Source organism: Pleurodeles waltl, chromosome 4_2 (genome assembly GCF_031143425.1).
Source record: "Pleurodeles waltl isolate 20211129_DDA chromosome 4_2, aPleWal1.hap1.20221129, whole genome shotgun sequence".
Taxonomy (NCBI): Eukaryota; Metazoa; Chordata; class Amphibia; order Caudata; family Salamandridae; genus Pleurodeles; species Pleurodeles waltl.
In genome coordinates this window covers 407,210,356-407,227,409 of record NC_090443.1, presented here as the reverse complement: position 1 = coordinate 407,227,409, position 17,054 = coordinate 407,210,356, and the positions used below count along the sequence as shown (strand labels likewise).

General features: G+C 47.8%; 1 non-coding gene across 1 annotated transcript; it reads left to right on the top strand.

The window, feature by feature from the left end:
* The first annotated feature begins 16,795 nt into the window (after positions 1-16,795).
* LOC138294352 (small nucleolar RNA SNORD79) lies at positions 16,796-16,873 on the top strand. The gene has a single exon (XR_011203368.1). It is a non-coding gene; the product is annotated as a small nucleolar RNA SNORD79 (small nucleolar RNA).
* Positions 16,874-17,054: the final 181 nt, after the last annotated feature.

Genomic DNA, 17,054 nt, shown 5'->3' with positions numbered 1-17,054 from the left:
GGTGTCCTGAGCTGAGGTGACTCTGACTTTTAGAAATCCTCCATCTTGCAGATGGAGGATTCCCCCAATAGGGTTAGGATTGTGACCCCCTCCCCTTGGGAGGAGGCACAAAGAGGGTGTACCCACCCTCAGGGCTAGTAGCCATTGGCTACTAACCCCCCAGACCTAAACACGCCCTTAAATTTAGTATTTAAGGGCTGCCCTGAACCCTAGAAAATTAGATTCCTGCAACTACAAGAAGGACTGCCTAGCTGAAAAACCCTGCAGAGGAAGACCAGAAGACGACAACTGCCTTGGCTCCAGAAACTCACCGGCCTGTCTCCTGCCTTCCAAAGATCCTGCTCCAGCGACGCCTTCCAAAGGGACCAGCGACCTCGACATCCTCTGAGGACTGCCCCTGCTTCGAAAAGACAAGAAACTCCCGAGGACAGCGGACCTGCTCCAAGAAAGGCTGCAACTTGGTTTCCAGCAGCCTTGAAAGAACCCTGCAAGCTCCCCGCCAGAAGCGTGAGACTTGCAACACTGCACCCGGCGACCCCGACTCGGCTGGTGGCGATCCAACACCTCAGGAGGGACCCCAGGACTACTCTGATACTGTGAGTACCAAAACCTGTCCCCCCTGAGCCCCCACAGCGCCGCCTGCAGAGGGAATCCCGAGGCTTCCCCTGACCGCGACTCTTTGAACCTAAAGTCCCGACGCCTGGGAGAGACCCTGCACCCGCAGCCCCCAGGACCTGAAGGACCGGACTTTCACTGGAGAAGTGACCCCCAGGAGTCCCTCTCTCTTGCCCAAGTGGAGGTTTCCCCGAGGAAGCCCCCCCTTGCCTGCCTGCAGCGCTGAAGAGATCCGTTGATCTCTCATAGACTAACATTGAAAACCCGACGCTTGTTTCTACACTGCACCCGGCCGCCCCCGCGCTGCTGAGGGTGAAATTTCTGTGTGGGCTTGTGTCCCCCCCGGTGCCCTACAAAACCCCCCTGGTCTGCCCTCCGAAGACGCGTGTACTTACCTGCAAGCAGACCGGAACCGGGGCACCCCCTTCTCTCCATTCTAGCCTATGCGTTTTGGGCACCACTTTGAACTCTGCACCTGACCGGCCCTGAGCTGCTGGTGTGGTGACTTTGGGGTTGCTCTGAACCCCCAACGGTGGGCTACCTTGGACCAAGAACTGAACCCTGTAAGTGTCTTACTTACCTGGTAAAACTAACAAAAACTTACCTCCCCCAGGAACTGTGAAAATTGCACTGTGTCCACTTTTAAAGTAGCTATTTGTGAATAACTTGAAAAGTATACATGCAATTGAAATGATTCAAAGTTCCTAATGTACTTACCTGCAATACCTTTCAAACAAGATATTACATGTTAAATTTGAACCTGTGGTTCTTAAAATAAACTAAGAAAATAGATTTTTCTATAACAAAACATATTGGCTGGATTTGTCTCTGAGTGTGTGTACCTCATTTATTGTCTGTGTATGTACAACAAATGCTTAACACTACTCCTTGGATAAGCCTACTGCTCGACCACACTACCACAAAATAGAGCATTAGTATTATCTCTTTTTACCACTATTTTACCTCTAAGGGGAACCCTTGGACTCTGTGCATGCTATTCCTTACTTTGAAATAGCACATACAGAGCCAACTTCCTACATTGGTGGCAGCGGTGGGATACAAGACTTTGCATTTGCTGGACTACTCAGCCAATACCTGATCACACGACAAATTCCAAAATTGTCATTAGAAACTGATTTTTGCAATTTGAAAAGTTTTCTAAATTCTTAAAAGACCTGCTAGGGCCTTGTGTTAGATCCTGTATAGCATTTCTTTTAGAGTTGAAAAGTTTGTAAAAGTTTGAATTAGATTCTAGAACCAGTTTTAGATTCTCTAAAAGTATTCCAACTTTTAGAAGCAAAATGTCTAGCACAGATGTGGCTGTGATGGAACTCGACACCACACCTTACCTCCATCTACAGATGAGAGAGCTAAGGTCACTCTGTAAACTAAAGAAAATAACCATAGGCCCCAAACCTACCAAAATACAGCTCCAGGAGCTTTTGGCAGAGTTTGAAAAGGCCAACCCCTCTGAGGGTGGCAACTCAGAGGAAGAGGATAGTGAATTGGAGGAAGATTCCCCCCTACCAGTCCTATCTAGGGAGGACAGGGCCTCTCAAGCCCTGACTCCAAAAATACTAGTCAGAGATACTGGCTCCCTCACAGGAGGGACCAGCAACTCTGAAATCACTGAGGATAACCCCAGTGAAGAGGACATCCAGTTAGCCAGGATGGCCAAAAGATTGGCTTTGGAAAGACAGATCCTAGCCATAGAGAGGGAAAGACAAGAGATGGGCCTAGGACCCATCAATGGTGGCAGCAACATAAATAGGGTCAGAGATTCTCCTGACATGTTGAAAATCCCTAAAGGGATTGTAACTAAATATGAAGATGGTGATGACCTCACCAAATGGTTCACAGCTTTTGAGAGGGCTTGTGTAACCAGAAAAGTGAACACATCTCACTGGGGTGCTCTCCTTTGGGAAATGTTCACAGGAAAGTGTAGGGATAGACTCCTCACACTCTCTGGAAAAGATGCAGAATCTTATGACCTCATGAAGGGTACCCTGATTGAGGGCTTTGGATTCTCCACTGAGGAGTATAGGATTAGATTCAGGGGGGCTCAAAAATCCTCGAGCCAGACCTGGGTTGACTTTGTAGACTACTCAGTAAAAACACTAGATGGTTGGATTCAAGGCAGTGGTGTAAGTAATTATGATGGGCTGTACAATTTATTTGTGAAAGAACACCTGTTAAGTAATTGTTTCAATGATAAACTGCATCAGCATCTGGTAGACCTAGGACCAATTTCTCCCCAAGAATTGGGAAAGAAGGCGGACCATTGGGTCAAGACAAGGGTGTCCAAAACTTCCACAGGGGGTGACCAAAAGAAAGGGGTCACAAAACCTCCCCAGGGGAAAGGTGGTGAGACAGCCAAAAATAAAAATAGTAAAGAGTCTTCTACAGGCCCCCAAAAACCTGCACAGGAGGGTGGGCCCAGAGCCTCTTCACAAAACAATCCTGGGTACAAGGGTAAAAACTTTGATCCCAAAAAGGCCTGGTGTCGAAACTGTAGTCAGTCTGGGCACCAAACTGGAGACAAGGCCTGTCCCAAGAAAAGTTCCACTCCAAACTCCAATCCAGGTAACACTGGAATGGCTAGTCTCCAAGTGGGATCAACAGTGTGCCCAGAGCAAATCAGGGTCCACACTGAAGCTACTCTAGTCTCTGAGGGTGGGGTGGATTTAGCCACACTAGCTGCCTGGCCGCCTAACATGCAAAAATACAGGCAGCAGCTCTTTATTAATGGGACAAGTGTAGAGGGCCTGAGGGATACAGGTGCCAGTGTCACCATGGTGACAGAGAAACTGGTTTCCCCTGGCCAATACCTGACTGGAAAAACTTATACAGTCACCAATGCTGACAATCAAACTAAAGCACATCCCATGGCAATGGTAACTTTAGAATGGGGAGGGGTCAATGGCCTGAAACAGGTGATGGTCTCCTCAAACATCCCAGTAGACTGTCTGCTTGGAAATGACCTGGAGTCCTCAGCATGGGCTGAGGTAGAACTAAAAACCCATGCAGCCATGCTGGGTATCCCTGAACTGGTGTGTGTAAAAACAAGAGCACAATGCAAGGCACAGGGTGAAAAAGTAGAGCTGGAGTCTGGAAAAATGGCCCAGCCTACCAAGAGAAAAGGAAAGTCAGTTGGGAAACCAACTGCAACACAGTCAGAAAAAGAGAACCTCTCTTCTCAGGAAGAAGTTCTTCCCTCTGAGGGAACTGAGCCTTTGGAGCTTGAACCTTATCAGGTTGAGCTCTTAGGCCCAGGGGGACCCTCAAGGGAGGAGCTGTGTAAGGGACAAGAAACCTGTCCCTCTCTTGAAGGCCTTAGGCAGCAAGCTGCTGAAGAGTCCAAGGGCAAGAAAAATGGAACACATAGGGTCTATTGGGAAGATGGACTCCTGTACACTGAGGCCAGAGACCCCAAACCTGGTGCCACTAGGAGAGTGGTAGTGCCTCAGCTGTTCAGAGAGTTCATCCTAACATTGGCCCATGACATTCCCCTTGCTGGACATTTGGGACAAACCAAGACGTGGGAGAGGTTAGTCAACCACTTCTACTGGCCCAATATGTCCCAGAAGGTTAAGGAGTTTTGCCTCTCCTGCCCCACCTGTCAATCCAGTGGTAAGACAGGTGGGCACCCAAAGGCCCCCCTCATTCCACTTCCAGTGGTGGGGGTCCCCTTTGAAAGAGTGGGTGTGGACATAGTTGGTCCACTGGAACCTCCCACAGCCTCAGGAAATATGTACATCCTAGTAGTAGTGGATCATGCTACTAGGTATCCTGAAGCTATTCCCCTTAGGTCGACTACTGCCCCTGCAGTAGCCAAGGCCCTCATTGGTATCTTTACCAGAGTGGGTTTCCCTAAGGAGGTGGTGTCTGACAGAGGTACCAACTTCATGTCAGCATACCTAAAACACATGTGGAATGAGTGTGGAGTGACTTACAAATTCACTACACCATACCATCCACAAACTAATGGCTTAGTTGAGAGATTCAACAAGACATTAAAAGGCATGATCATGGGGCTCCCAGAAAAACTCAAAAGGAGATGGGATGTCCTCTTGCCATGTCTGCTTTTTGCTTACAGAGAGGTGCCACAGAAGGGAGTAGGATTCTCACCCTTTGAACTTCTGTTTGGCCACCCTGTAAGGGGACCACTTGCTCTTGTTAAAGAAGGCTGGGAGAGACCTCTTCATGAGCCTAAACAAGACATAGTGGACTATGTACTTGGCCTTCGCTCTAGAATGGCAGAGTACATGGAAAAGGCAACCAAAAACCTTGAGGCCAGCCAACAGCTCCAGAAGTTTTGGTATGACCAAAAGGCTGCACTGGTTGAGTTCCAACCAGGACAGAAAGTCTGGGTTCTGGAGCCTGTGGCTCCCAGGGCACTCCAGGACAAATGGAGTGGCCCTTACCCAGTGCTAGAAAGGAAGAGTCAGGTCACCTACCTGGTGGACCTGGGCACAAGCAGGAGCCCCAAGAGGGTGATCCATGTGAACCGCCTTAAGCTCTTCCACGACAGGGCTGATGTAAATCTGTTTATGGTAACAGATGAGGATCAGGAGGCAGAGAGTGAACCTCTCCCTGATCTTCTGTCATCAGACCCAAAAGATGGCTCAGTAGATGGAGTGATCTACTCAGACACCCTCTCTGGCCAACAGCAAGCTGATTGTAGGAGAGTCCTACAACAGTTTCCTGAACTCTTCTCCTTAACCCCTGGTCAGACACACCTGTGTACCCATGATGTGGACACAGGAGACAGCATGCCTGTCAAAAACAAAATGTTCGATGGCATCTGTCGCTGTAGATACGCATGTTCTGCAATAGCTCGCCATCTGGTGTTGGGCCGGAGTGTTACAAGTTGTTTTTCTTCGAAGAAGTCTTTCGAGTCACGGGACCGAGTGACTCCTCCTTTTGTCTCCATTGCGCATGGGCGTCGACTCCATCCTCGATTGTTTTTTTTCCGCCATCGGGTTCGGACGTGTTCCTGTCGCTCCGAGTTTCGGAACGGAAAATTAGCTAATTTCGGAAGATTTTCGTCGGTATTGTTGCGTTCGGGATCGGCGTACTTAGATTCCACACCGCATCGAAGAGCTCCGGTGCCCTTCGGGGTAGTTTTTCGATCCCCCGTCGGGGCCTGGTCGGCCCGACCGCGTGCTGAAGAACGCCGATGGAACGGACCCCGTTCCGTTTCTGCCCCAAATGCCACAATAAGTACCCTTACACAGACCAACACTTGGTCTGCAACCTGTGCCTGTCACCTGAGCACAGCGAAGACACCTGCGAGGCCTGTCGTGCGTTCCGGTCCCGAAAAACACTCCGAGACCGTCGAGCCAGAAGACTTCAAATGGCGTCCGCACCGACAGCCCAACGGGAGTTCGAGGAACAGGAAGAAGAAGGTACCTTCTCGATCCAAGACTCAGACTCCGAAGGATTCGACGACACACAAACCGTGAGTAAGACGTCGAAAACCACACAAAGAAACATTTACAAGGCCCAGGGGACGCCACTGCCACCAGGCCATGGCTCCACCCATAAATTCGGTGACCGACCGTCGGCACCGAAAAAGGCCCAAACAGTGCCGAGATCGTCCGACTCCGGTCGAGACACCGGCACGCAGCCTTCTCGGGACCGAGAAAGTGCTGGAGACAAGCCTCGACACCGAGATGCCGGTGTGGACACGGCTCGACGCCGAGACAGCGGCACCGAAACAGATCGACGCCGAGAGGTTTCGGCCCCGAAAAGGAAAAAAGTCACCTCGGAGCCGAAAAAACACGCAGACAAAGTTTCGATGCCGAAACAAACTGCAAGCGACCCAGCTTCAGGCTCTTATACAGAAGAGCACTCGCTAACCTCCCAAATGCAAAAGCATAGGTTTGAGGAAGAGCTACAAGCAACTGATGTGGACCATACGCAAAAGCGTATCTTCATTCAGCAGGGGACAGGAAAAATAAGCACCCTTCCCCCCATTAGGAGAAAGAGAAGGTTGGAGTTCCAGACGGAACAAGCACCACAACCAAAAGTGGTTAAAAGAGTTACACCACCACCCTCTCCTCCGCCCGTGATTACCGTTTCACCAGCACAAACCCCATCACACTCCCCAGCTCACACCACCATGAGCCAGGGTGACCAAGATCAGGACGCATGGGACCTATACGACGCCCCAGTGTCAGATAACAGCCCGGAGGCCTACCCTACAAAGCCATCTCCACCAGAAGACAGCACCGCGTACTCTCAGGTGGTGGCTAGAGCAGCACAATTTCATAACGTAAGCCTCCACTCAGAACAAGTCGAGGATGATTTCTTGTTCAACACACTCTCCTCCACCCACAGCTCCTACCAAAGCCTGCCTATGCTCCCTGGTATGCTCCGGCACGCAAAAGACATATTTAAGGAGCCGGTCAAAAGTAGGGCAATCACACCAAGGGTGGAAAAGAAGTATAAGCCGCCTCCTACGGACCCGGTTTTCATCACTACACAGCTGCCACCAGACTCTGTTGTTGTAGGAGCAGCTAGGAAAAGGGCCAACTCTCACACATCTGGAGATGCACCACCCCCAGATAAAGAAAGCCGCAAGTTCGATGCAGCTGGTAAGAGTCGCAGCACAAGCTGCAAACCAGTGGCGCATCGCGAACTCCCAGGCACTACTTGCGCGCTATGACAGAGCCCACTGGGACGAGATGCAACATCTCATTGAACATCTGCCCAAGGACTTCCAAAATAGGGCGAAACAAGTGGTTGAGGAGGGACAGACCATCTCCAACAACCAGATACGTTCCTCCATGGACGCTGCAGATACAGCTGCACGGACAATTAATACATCTGTAACTATCAGACGGCATGCATGGCTCCGAACGTCTGGATTTAAACCAGAGATTCAACAAGCAGTTCTCAATATGCCTTTTAATGAAAAAGAACTGTTCGGTCCACAAGTGGACACAGCGATTGAGAAACTCAAAAAAGATACGGACACTGCCAAAGCCATGGGCGCACTCTACTCCCCGCAGAGCAGAGGGAATTACAGCACATTCCGTAAAACGCCCTTTCGAGGGGGGTTTCGGGGTCAAAGCACACAAGCCAGCACCTCACAAGCAACACCGTCCACTTACCAGGGACAGTATAGAGGAGGTTTTCGGGGACAATATAGAGGAGGGCAATTCCCTAGAAATAGAGGGAGATTTCAAAGCCCCAAAACCCCTACTACTAAACAATGACTCACATGTCACTCACCCCCTCCACACAACACCAGTGGGGGGAAGAATAGGTCATTATTACAAAGCATGGGAGGAAATCACTACAGACACTTGGGTTCTAGCAATTATCCAACATGGTTATTGCATAGAATTTCTACAATTCCCTCCAAACATACCACCAAAAGCACAAAATTTAACAACACACCATTCCAATCTCCTGGAGATAGAAGTGCAGGCACTATTGCAAAAGAATGCAATCGAATTAGTGCCAAACACACAAATAAACACAGGAGTTTACTCACTGTACTTTCTGATACCAAAGAAGGACAAAACGCTGAGACCAATCCTAGACCTCAGAGTAGTGAACACTTTCATCAAATCAGACCACTTCCACGTGGTCACACTACAAGAAGTATTGCCATTGCTAAAACTACACGACTACATGGCAACTTTAGACCTCAAGGATGCTTATTTCCATATACCAATACACCCATCGCACAGGAAATACCTAAGGTTTGTATTCAAAGGAATACATTACCAATTCAATGTACTGCCTTTCGGATTAACAACCGCACCAAGAGTCTTTACCAAATGTCTAGCGGTAGTCGCTGCACACATAAGAAGGCAGCAAATACATGTGTTCCCATATTTGGACGACTGGCTAATCAAGGCCCATTCGTTCATACAGTGCTCAAATCACACAAATCAGATCATACAAACCCTCTTCAAACTCGGGTTCACCGTCAATTTCACAAAATCCAAAATTCTGCCACGCAAGGTACAACAATACCTGGGAGCCATAATAGACACATCAAAGGGAGTAGCCACTCCAAGTCCACAAAGAATTCAAAATTTCAACACCATCATACAACGCATGTATCCAACACAAAAGATACAGGCAAAGATGGTATTACAACTCCTAGGCATGATGTCATCATGCATAGCCATTGTCCCAAACGCAAGACTGCACATGAGGCCCTTACAACAATGCCTAGCATCACAGTGGTCTCAAGCACAGGGTCACCTTCTAGATCTGGTGTTAATAGACCGCCAAACTTACCTCTCGCTTCTGTGGTGGAACAACATAAATTTAAACAAGGGGCGGCCTTTCCAAGACCCAGTGCCACAATACGTAATAACAGATGCTTCCATGACAGGGTGGGGAGCACACCTCGATCAACACAGCATACAAGGACAATGGAACGTACATCAAACAAAACTGCATATCAATCACCTAGAACTTCTTGCAGTTTTTCAAGCACTAAAAGCTTTCCAACCAATAATAGTTCACAAATACATTCTCGTCAAAACAGACAACATGACAACAATGTATTATCTAAACAAGCAGGGAGGGACGCACTCCACGCAGTTAAGCCTGCTAGCACAAAAAATTTGGCATTGGGCAATTCACAACCAAATTCGCCTAATTGCACAGTTTATACCAGGGATACAAAATCAACTCGCAGACAATCTCTCTCGAGATCACCAACAGGTCCACGAATGGGAAATTCACCCCCAAATTCTGAACACTTATTTCAAACTCTGGGGAACACCTCAGATAGACTTGTTTGCGACAAGGGAGAACGCAAAATGCCAAAACTTCGCATCCAGGTACCCACACAAACAATCCCAAGGCAATGCCCTATGGATGAACTGGTCAGGGATATTTGCTTACGCTTTTCCTCCTCTCCCTCTCCTTCCTTACCTGGTAAACAAACTCAGTCCAAGCAAACTCAAACTCATATTGATAGCACCAACTTGGGCAAGGCAACCCTGGTACACAACGCTGCTAGACCTCTCAGTGGTACCCTGCATCAAATTGCCCAACAGGCCAGATCTGTTGACACAGCACAACCAAAAGATCAGACACCCAGATCCAGCATCGCTGAATCTAGCAATCTGGCTCCTGAAATCCTAGAATTCGGGCACTTACAACTTACCCAAGAATGTATGGAAGTCATAAAACAAGCAAGAAGGCCATCCACCAGGCACTGCTATGCAAGTAAATGGAAGAGGTTTGTTTGCTACTGCCATACTAATCAAATACAACCATTACACACAACTCCAGAACATGTAGTGGGTTACTTGCTTCACTTACAAAAATCTAACCTAGCTTTCTCTTCCATTAAGATTCACCTTGCAGCAATATCTGCATACCTGCAGACTACCTATTCAACTTCCCTATATAGAATACCAGTCATTAAAGCATTCATGGAGGGCCTTAGGAGAATTATACCACCAAGAACACTACCTGTTCCTTCATGGAACCTAAATGTTGTCCTAACTAGACTTATGGGTCCACCTTTTGAACCCATGCACTCCTGCGACATACAGTTCCTAACCTGGAAGGTGGCATTTCTCATCGCCATTACTTCCCTGAGAAGAGTAAGCGAGATTCAGGCGTTCACTATACAGGAACCTTTTATACAACTACACAAAAATAAAGTCGTCCTAAGGACCAATCCTAAATTTTTGCCAAAGGTTATTTCACCGTTCCATCTAAATCAAACAGTGGAACTTCCAGTGTTCTTTCCACAGCCAGATACCGCAGCTGAAAGGGCACTACATACATTAGATGTCAAAAGAGCATTGATGTATTACATTGACAGAACAAAGAACATCAGAAAGACTAAACAACTCTTTATTGCATTTCAAAAACCTCATGCAGGAAACCCAATTTCAAAACAAGGTATAGCCAGATGGATAGTTAAATGCATCCAAATCTGCTACCTTAAAGCTAAACGACAGCTGCCCATTACACCAAGGGCACACTCAACCAGAAAGAAAGGTGCTACCATGGCCTTTCTAGGAAACATCCCAATGCAAGAAATATGTAAGGCAGCCACATGGTCTACGCCTCACACATTCACCAAGCACTACTGTGTAGACGTGTTATCCGCACAACAAGCCACAGTAGGTCAAGCCGTATTAAGGACATTATTTCAAACTACTTCCACTCCTACAGGCTTATCCACCGCTTTTGGGGAAATAACTGCTTACTAGTCTATGCAGAACATGCGTATCTACAGCGACAGATGCCATCGAACAGAAAATGTCACTTACCCAGTGTACATCTGTTCGTGGCATCAGTCGCAGTAGATTCGCATGTGCCCACCCGCCTCCCCGGGAGCCTGTAGCAGTTTGGAAGTTACCTTCAATTATTTATATATGTATCATCTCAACCTTAAATAGGTGCATACTTAGTCACTCCATTGCATGGGCACTATTACTACAATTCAACTCCTACCTCACCCTCTGCGGGGAAAAACAATCGAGGATGGAGTCGACGCCCATGCGCAATGGAGACAAAAGGAGGAGTCACTCGGTCCCGTGACTCGAAAGACTTCTTCGAAGAAAAACAACTTGTAACACTCCGGCCCAACACCAGATGGCGAGCTATTGCAGAACATGCGAATCTACTGCGACTGATGCCACGAACAGATGTACACTGGGTAAGTGACATTTTCATTTCAGACAGTCTGACCATGTTAAGGAAAGCATTAAGGTGGAAGTCCACAAGATGCTGGAATTGGGAGTAATTGAGCGCTCTGACAGCCCCTGGGCTAGCCCAGTGGTCTTAGTCCCCAAACCTCACACCAAAGATGGAAAGAAAGAGATGAGGTTTTGTGTGGACTACAGAGGGCTCAATTCTGTCACCAAGACAGATGCTCATCCAATTCCTAGAGCTGATGAGCTCATAGATAAATTAGGTGCTGCCAAATTCTTAAGTACCTTTGACTTGACAGCAGGGTACTGGCAAATAAAAATGGCCCCTGGAGCAAAAGAAAAGACAGCATTCTCCACACCTGATGGGCATTATCAGTTTACTGTTATGCCCTTTGGTTTAAAGAATGCCCCTGCCACCTTCCAAAGGTTGGTGAATCAAGTCCTTGCCGGCTTGGAGTCCTTTAGCACAGCTTATCTTGATGATATTGCTGTCTTTAGCTCCACCTGGCAGGATCACCTGGTCCACCTGAAGGTTTTGAAGGCTCTGCAATCTGCAGGCCTCTCTATCAAGGCATCCAAATGCCAGATAGGGCAGGGAACTGTGGTTTACTTGGGCCACCTTGTAGGTGGAGGCCAAGTTCAGCCACTCCAACCCAAGATCCAGACTATTTTGGACTGGGTAGCTCCAAAAACCCAGACTCAAGTCAGGGCATTCCTTGGCTTGACTGGGTATTACAGGAGGTTTGTGAAGGGATATGGATCCATTGTGACAGCCCTCACTGAACTCACCTCCAAGAAAATGCCCAAGAAAGTGAACTGGACTGTGGAATGCCAACAGGCCTTTGACACCCTGAAACAAGCAATGTGCTCAGCACCAGTTCTAAAAGCTCCAGATTATTCTAAGCAGATCATTGTGCAGACAGATGCCTCTGAACATGGGATAGGGGCAGTTTTGTCCCAAACAAATGATGATGGCCTTGACCAGCCTGTTGCTTTCATTAGCAGGAGGTTACTCCCCAGGGAGCAGCGTTGGAGTGCCATTGAGAGGGAGGCCTTTGCTGTGGTTTGGTCCCTGAAGAAGCTGAGACCATACCTCTTTGGGACTCACTTCCTAGTTCAAACTGACCACAGACCTCTCAAATGTCTGATGCAAATGAAAGGTGAAAATCCAAAACTGTTGAGGTGGTCCATCTCCCTACAGGGAATGGACTTTATAGTGGAACACAGACCTGGGACTGCCCATGCCAATGCAGATGGCCTTTCCAGGTTCTTCCACTTAGACAATGAAGACTCTCTTGGGAAAGGTTAGTCTCATCCTCTTTCGTTTGGGGGGGGGGTTGTGTAAGGAAATGCCTCCTTGGCATGGTTGCCCCCTGACTTTTTGCCTTTGCTGATGCTATGTTTACAATTGAAAGTGTGCTGAGGCCTGCTAACCAGGCCCCAGCACCAGTGTTCTTTCCCTAACCTGTACTTTTGTATCCACAATTGGCAGACCCTGGCATCCAGATAAGTCCCTTGTAACTGGTACTTCTAGTACCAAGGGCCCTGATGCCAAGGAAGGTCTCTAAGGGCTGCAGCATGTCTTATGCCACCCTGGAGACCTCTCACTCAGCACAGACACACTGCTTGCCAGCTTGTGTGTGCTAGTGAGAACAAAACGAGTAAGTCGACATGGCACTCCCCTCAGGGTGCCATGCCAGCCTCTCACTGCCTATGCAAGTATAGGTCAGCCACCCCTCTAGCAGGCCTTACAGCCCTAAGGCAGGGTGCACTATACCATAGGTGAGGGTACCAGTGCATGAGCATGGTACCCCTACAGTGTCTAAACAAAACCTCAGACATTGTAAGTGCAGGGTAGCCATAAGAATATATGGTCTGGGAGTTTGTCAAACACGAACTCCACAGCACCATAATGGCTACACTGAAAACTGGGAAGTTTGGTATCAAACTTCTCAGCACAATAAATGCACACTGATGCCAGTGTACATTTTATTGCAAAATACACCCCAGAGGGCAACTTAGAGGTGCCCCCTGAAACTTAACCGACTGTCTGTGTAGGCTGACTAGTTCCAGCAGCCTGTCACACTAGAGACATGTTGCTGGCCCCATGGGGAGAGTGCCTTAGCATCTCCACCCAGTGCAGGCTTTGTTACTGGCCTCAGAGTGACAAACACCTCCCCCAGGCAGGAGCTGTAACACCTGGCGGTGAGCCTCAAAGGCTCACCCCTTTGTCACAGCCCAGCAGGGCACTCCAGCTTAGTGGAGTTGCCCGCCCCCTCCGGCCACGGCCCCCACTTTTGGCGGCAAGGCTGGAGGGAACAAAGAAAGCAACAAGGAGGAGTCACTGGCCAGTCAGGACAGCCCCTAAGGTGTCCTGAGCTGAAGTGACTCTAACTTTTAGAAATCCTCCATCTTGCAGATGGAGGATTCCCCCAATAGGGTTAGGATTGTGCCCCCCTCCCCTTGGGAGGAGGCACAAAGATGGTGTACCCACCCTCAGGGCTAGTAGCCATTGGCTACTAACCCCCCAGACCTAAACACGCCCTTAAATTTAGTATTTAAGGGCTACCCTGAACCCTAGAAAATTAGATTCCTGCAACAACAAGGACTGCCCAGCTGAAAAACCCCTGCAGAGGAAGACCAGAAGACAACAACTGCCTTGGCTCCAGAAACTCACCGGCCTGTCTCCTGCCTTCCAAAGAACTCTGCTCCAGCGACGCCTTCCAAAGGGACCAGCGACCTCTGAATCCTCTGAGGACTGCCCTGCTTCGACGACAACAAGAAACTCCTGAGGACAGCGGACCTGCTCCAAAAAGACTGCAACTTTGTTTCCAGAAGCAGCTTTAAAGAACCCTGCAACTCCCCGCAAGAAGCGTGAGACTTGCAACACTGCACCTGGCGACCCCGACTCGGCTGGTGGAGAACCAACACCTCAGGGAGGACCCCCGGACTACTCTACAACTGTGAGTACCAAAACCTGAGCCCCCACAGCGCCGCCTGCAGAGGGAATCCCGAGGCTTCCCCTGACCGCAACTCTCTGAAACCTAAGTCCCGACGCCTGGAAAAGGCCCTGCACCCGCAGCCCCCAGGACCTGTAGGACCGGAATTTCACTGGAGAAGTGACCCCCAGGAGTCCCTCTCCCTTGCCCAAGTGGAGGTTTCCCCGAGGAAGCCCCCCCCTTGCCTGCCTGCAGCGCTGAAGAGATCCCTTGATCTCTCATAGACTAACATTGAAAACCCGACGCTTGTTTCTACACTGCACCCGGCCGCCCCCGCGCCGCTGAGGGTGAAATTTCTGTGTGGGCTTGTGTCCCCCCCCGGTGCCCTACAAAACCCCCCTGGTCTGCCCTCCGAAGACGCGGGTACTTACCTGCAAGCAGACCGGAACCGGGGCACCCCCTTCTCTCCATTCTAGCCTATGCGTTTTGGGCACCACTTTGAACTCTGCACCTGACCGGCCCTGAGCTGCTGGTGTGGTGACTTTGGGGTTGCTCTGAACCCCCAACGGTGGGCTACCTTGGACCAAGAACTGAACCCTGTAAGTGTCTTACTTACCTGGTAAAACTAACAAAAACTTACCTCCCCCAGGAACTGTGAAAATTGCACTAAGTGTCCACTTTTAAAGTAGCTATTTGTCAATAACTTGAAAAGTATACATGCAATTGAAATGATTCAAAGTTCCTAATGTACGTACCTGCAATACCTTTCAAACAAGATATTACATGTTAAATTTGAACCTGTGGTTCTTAAAATAAACTAAGAAAAGATATTTTTCTATAACAAAACCTATTGGCTGGATTTGTCTCTGAGTGTGTGTACCTCATTTATTGTCTGTGTATGTACAACAAATGCTTAACACTACTCCTTGGATAAGCCTACTGCTCGACCACACTACCACAAAATAGAGCATTAGTATTATCTCTTTACCACTATTTTACCTCTAAGGGGAACCCTTGGACTCTGTGCATGCTATTCCTTACTTTGAAATAGCACATACAGAGCCAACTTCCTACAGGGAGTAATGTGGCCATAACAATGAAAATACTTAACTGCCTGGAAAATAGAAAACGTATGCGTTTCTTCGTTTTTAGGTGAAAATGTCAGCTCTTGGTAGTCTGGAGCAAAGGATTTCTGAAGCTTGCCTGTGCAGATCCTTCGTCAGGTGAGATAATTGTCAGTTGGTAGTGTTCACTTTCAGAATTGGGATGTATGATGATAGTAACTTGAACTCTCTCACTGAGCGCCTGATGAAACTTCCAAGAACTGATTCATCCAAGACTATTCACTAGAGAGGATTGTGGTCGAAAGCTCAAGCATTAAAGAACCCGCTCTTTCCATTTCAGGAAATCGATCTTCCTGTAAATGTTCGAGGATGTCTGATTCCTGTCGGTTGGAGTTAACAAAGGTAGACTGCTATAATTGTAAATATAATATCATTAAAGTAGTACATTAACTTTTTTTCATTTTTTTTTTCAGTGTTTAATGTATGAAATGGTATGTCTGATTTGATTGACCTCCCAAAACACAGCTTTCCCTCAAATTCTGGTCCTCTCAGAAAGTATTCTCTGTACAGAGATTTGACCTTTTTGATGCCTTTCAAAGTTGTAGACTATGGCTGAAGTAGTGGGTTTGACGTTTCAGTCCTGGAGAGGACCTAGAAGTATGGTGAGGCAGTCTTTATCGAGATTGATCTGGGTGACTACAAATATAATACGTTTGTGTTCTAGTTTTATTGATTTACAGTTGTGGTGTTCCAACTAATTTATTTGCCACAATCGTCTGATGTATAATCTTTAGATTTAACAATGTTGTTTCTATCTCAATGGGATGAAAAGTAACTAAACACGCCGCACCATGTGTTGCTCTACAGTGGAAGGCCCTTAACGCGTTTGACCGGTCACCTTTCTATTGCTAATTGCTGTATTTGGATGTTTACTTAAAGTACGAAGTTTTTTTCCGAAAATATTTTGAATGATGTTTTAGAGTGTTAACCTCCACGATGATCAAGTGTAGAAATTAGGCAAAGGATAATGGTCCTTGCAAAGGCTGGTTTCAGTGTTTGCATTTAACTAGTCACACATTGCTTTTTTTAAAGTTATAAATTGAGCTTAGCGCGAAGTACTGGTGCAACTTTGGAATGTGACGTAGACAGGTGTAGTAGTGCTTTATTTCATGCCGATGTCCTCCTTCCATCACAATGTTTTGACATTCCCATTAACTTCTGTGCACTGATGGATAAAAATAACAATTTAGGCAGGTTTAATGTAACCTTTCGTCTGTTACGGCCCAACTGGATGCGTGGGGGGGACCATTGTTGGATGCCCATAATATTCATATGTACGTGTGGAATGCTGACATTTATTGTTTACACTCAGTTTTCCATGATTTTCGATGGTGTGAGGTAAGTTCAGATTGCACCTTAGCACTTTAGCATGAACGCTGAAGCTTTTGCACCCTTGGGGGCATGGACGTATAGTGTAGCTAGCAGAGGCATATAATTCTTGCAATCTACAGGCCAGTCTGGCTCCATGTGCTGTTTATGATGACTATTAAACAAATGGGAATCTCTCTGAAAAAGAATGAGGGATGCACTTGTACCTGAAATTGCACGGGGCTGAATTGTGTGGAAATGTGCTTGTGGGAATAACGTACAGACTTCAAATGCCTCTTAATTTTGCCACTTACAAATTTGCAGGACCACACTTGGTGAACGGTGCACCAGAAAGGAGGCGACAGAGCGAGTTGGTTCAAATACTAGCGGCCTGCCAGACTGCCCTGGGTGTGGTGCCG